The sequence below is a fragment of the Lutra lutra genome, chromosome 5, assembly GCF_902655055.1.
Source record: "Lutra lutra chromosome 5, mLutLut1.2, whole genome shotgun sequence".
Classification (NCBI taxonomy): domain Eukaryota; kingdom Metazoa; phylum Chordata; class Mammalia; order Carnivora; family Mustelidae; genus Lutra; species Lutra lutra.
Window position 1 is genome coordinate 163477195 of NC_062282.1, and position 3962 is coordinate 163481156.

At 55.7% G+C, this 3962-nt stretch overlaps 1 long non-coding RNA gene across 3 annotated transcripts; it reads right to left on the bottom strand.

Moving 5' to 3' along the window:
* Positions 1-663: 663 nt before the first annotated feature.
* On the bottom strand, positions 664-3259 carry LOC125100412 (uncharacterized). Of its 3 annotated transcripts, none has more exons than XR_007127539.1 (4): positions 2122-3259; positions 1635-1659; positions 1059-1132; positions 664-685 (listed from the first exon to the last, which is right to left on the bottom strand). It is a non-coding gene; the product is annotated as an uncharacterized LOC125100412 (long non-coding RNA). The 3 variants fall into 3 exon arrangements; XR_007127540.1 differs by lacking the exon at positions 664-685 and adding an exon at positions 768-800; XR_007127538.1 differs by lacking the exon at positions 664-685 and having other exon boundaries at positions 791-1132.
* Positions 3260-3962: the final 703 nt, after the last annotated feature.

Below are 3962 nucleotides of genomic sequence, written 5' to 3' on the forward strand. Positions count from 1 at the left end.
CTGATGCCGAGACGTGTGTGTGAGTGTAGTGTCAAGAGGGAGGTGCTGTGACCATTCCTGCCCGAGACCTACCTTGGCGGCGGGACAGCCCCAACCTGGACGCTGACTCGGGAACAGGGATTGGAAAAGACACACTTGTGTCTTTGGGGCACAGTCTAGCCCTTCCTAGTTAGCGACGGGATTTGTTTTCTGGGGGAATTGATGTGTGTTTGCAAGGAAAGAACACCTCTTTCAGTTGTAGGTGTTGAAGAGTTTTCCCGTGAATGCACGTTCATGACGTGACAGTGATGGGAAACTTCCCTGAGAACGTGAACACCATTAATCGCCATTTTGAGGGGACCAGACACGTTCGAGAACATAGCATTCACCCACCTGACACACACACACACTAACCCTGAGAATCACAGCGCGTGGATTCCCATGGAAACACACCTCGTGCCCAGCACCCAATCCTACAGCACCTACTAGAGCAGCACGGTAGCTTGCGGGGTCAGGGTCACGAGGCCTCGGGTCTCGGTCCGGAGCATGACCCTTAGTCTCGTTGCAACAGGTTCTGGATTCTGGGTGGCTCTCAAGATGGAGCCTGCAAGGAAGCCCCACCTTGCCCATTGTCCAGGTTGCTCCAAGCCAATGAGTGACTCTAGAGGACAGCATACTTACCGCTCTCCCTTCCCGGCAGGGCCACCTGCGATTTCTGAAAAGAAAACGCGACGAACATCAAGTCATGCCTCGTCCTGTGTGCACAGCTCTTTTGTTCTCTTGGTGACGGGCAGGGTCATGGGCAGTGATATGGAATCCACCTAGAGGTTGCATGGCCTGGGTCCACTGGGTGGCAAGGCGGTGTCAGGAGCACCCGTGAACAAGCTCACGACCCTGTGGACTGGACCCGAACCTGCTGTTTCCTGCAGGGTCTTTGGAATGGGGTCTCCGTGGCTAAGAGACGCTCCCTCAATAATCTCCCCACCAAGGACATTGTACGTGCTGAGGTGTTCGGATCTGATTGCGAGTATAAGAGAAGCAAGGGATGCTGTACTTCACCTGAGGAAAGGCTAACTTACCACCTTGGTGAAAAATGGGGCCTCTCCCGCTGTGCTGTCCACGTCAAGGCCATCGTACAGGCTAGCCAGGGGATCTAGGTGGAGACACACAGAGAGTGTCCGGACCCCGACGGGACTCTTCGGGAATCGCTCAGGGAGCTTGGCTTGGCGTGCATGTGCGGACAAGTGTGTGGAGGTGGGGAGCTCATCAGTATGGACTGAGCTGTAGTGGGCCCTTCCTGGGTGGAGGATGAAAGGTCCTGGAGAGGAGCAGGGACGTGAATCGAAACTCTACCTCCTGTCGGAGCTACAGGGCCTGGAGTAGCTGTGAAATGGTCCCATCTCCAAGGCACACCTACTGCCTGCCTACCAAACCCGCACCACCTAAGAGCAGCGCAGTAGTTTCCGGGGACAGGGCCATGAGGCCACGGGTCTTTCCCCAGAAACTCCCTTTCTGTTACTCCGCCCCTTCTTCTCAGTCCCGCCGGACCTGGAATCAGGGTGGTTGTCATCGTGGAGCCTGCGAGGAAGCCCCACCTGTCCCCTTTTCCAGGTTGTTGCAGACAAGTGAGTGACGCTGGAGTACAGAATACTTACCGCCGTCCCCTTCCAGCAGGGACACCTGTGATTCAGAAAAGAAAAGAGTATGAACATCAAATCAGGCTTTGTCCTGTTTGCATGGCTCTTTTGTTCCCTGGGGGACGGGTGGAAGCCAGGTGGGGAAGTGTGCTAGAGGCCCGTGAGCCCCCCAAAGTAGGACGAGAGCAAAATGAGTCCTCCACGGATGGCGCCCAGTCGTCCTAGAGGCCCCACGTTCCGGGTCCCACTGGACAAAAGAGGTGGCAAAGAGGAATAGCTGCTACCCGTGCCCAAGCTCCCTGCCCTCCAGATGGTAGGTGATCCTGCTGTGGCTGTCCCGCCCCCCCGGCAATGCCTTCGGGATTAGGTAGCATTTGGTAACAGATTCTCACTCAAACTTCTCCCTACACTGTCAATTGTGCGTGCTGAGATTTTTTTTTTTACATGACCTTGATTAAAAAAGCCAGAAGACTTTTGTGTCTCTAACAAATAAAGGCTAACGTACCACCTTAGTGAAAAATGGGGCGTCTTCCTCTGTCGTTCCTGTCGAACGTTCACCCGTCTGTCCATCCAGCCAAGCTAGGGAGAGAGCCACAGAACGGTCAGTCCACTGGTGGGGCTCGGCAGGAAGAGGTCAGGGAGTTTAGCTTGGGGTGGGCGTGCACGGGAGTGTATGGCGCCGTTGGGTTCCGTGGGTATGGACTGAGCAAGGTGCCGCTGCATCAAGAGCGGTCAGGGCCGGGAGCAGGAACGGAGAGAGAAACGTTGACTCTGACCTTGAGCTACAGGGAATGGAATCAGGGTGACCTCTTCAACCCGGAAGAGGGTAAACACTAAGATACACGCTCCGTTGTACTGACAGGCAAGTTGCTCCCAAGCAGCGACTGGGTCGTGGGCATTGCCAAGACCGTTTCTTGGCCGCTCCCACCTCTCTCTCACCTCTTCTAGGAGATTGTATTTCTGCAGAAGAACACTGTGTGGCAGGGTTGCATTCAATGCCAGCGCAAGTAGCCTAGAGGTTTCTAGTTGTTCCTGAGTCATGCAGGGTCAGGAAAAGCAAAGACCCAGGATTTCTACGTACTGACATCTGACCATTGCAACAGAGTCCCCATCCCCAAAGTGCTGATTCTTCCCAGTCTTCCTTTCCTGTGGCATGTGGGTGTGTCCTTGGAGCCCGCGGAACCCAGTTTGCCAGGCCCCAGCTCCCCCAGTCAGGAACCGGCAAGTTCCCGAGAGAGCGGAGGCCAGGCGAGAGAAGGGCACTCTCTAGCCTGGCCCTGTAGCCGATTGTCAGGAAGTCTGACCGGGCCCCAAGCTAATGAGGAAGCTTTCCTGGCCATTGCCATCTGCCCGTGGGCCTTCCCCCTGTGCATTCAAGATGGGAGCGTTTTTGTAAGGCTGGTGATGATGTCTTGGTCGACTAAAAGAGCTTCCGATTCCTTTGTGTTTTGACCCTGTCTGAGAAACGTCCCCAGCGAGGACAGATGTGGGCCCCTTCCTCTCTCCCCATCCCTGTCTGAGGAAAGGGAATCCTGAGCAGCCCTGCAGGTGGAGCTGTGTTCAGCGAGGAATGTGGTGTCCTGGGGGGTGGGCGCAGCGGGGATGAAGGAGGTTTGGCTTTGACACTTTGCCCCGTGCCCTCAACTCCATTAAGTGTGGTCATGGAGGGGCCAGTGTGGTTGTGGGCGGCTCCACATTGTCAGGGAGAAGCTCCCCACAGATTGCTGGGAGATGCATAGAAATAGAGAGCAGTGTCAGCATCTTGTTGTCAGAAGACCATAGGGGGATGCGACATTCTTTATTTCTAGTCCATCTGTCTCCTTCCCCTACTTGCTAGCTGCCCAGCAGGCATTCCTCCCTCCAGGTGGGACTTAGGAAGAGGTCGCCGTGTGCTGTGCTCTGAATTCCGCCCCCTCCCACACCCACAGGTTCCGTGGGCAACAGTTTGTATTCAGCAGAGACATGACAGAAATGCAACAGAGTGCCGTGAGCATACCTGGTGGCCTGGGTTCACATCCCATTGAGCAGCCACACCTATATGAGAGTGTTCCCAAGAACCCTCTGTGCCCCGTTTCCCTCCATCCAGCCCAGTTAGTGTGCCATCACAGTGTCCCAAGTGATTGAGTCTAAGGAGCGCCTGGGACCTAGGGAAGGACGGGATGCTTCCCAGCCGCTCGGCAGGTGTTGAGGAATGGACTGCCTCCGGACTCGACTAGCCGGCTGGCTGTGTGTGAAGTCCGACATGGCACTTGGGATGGCTCCACTGCACGGGAGGATGGAAGCCCCCTCGTTATCCTTCCCATGAGAACGATGCTTGACAGCCAACAGAGAATCCGAGTGCCTTTC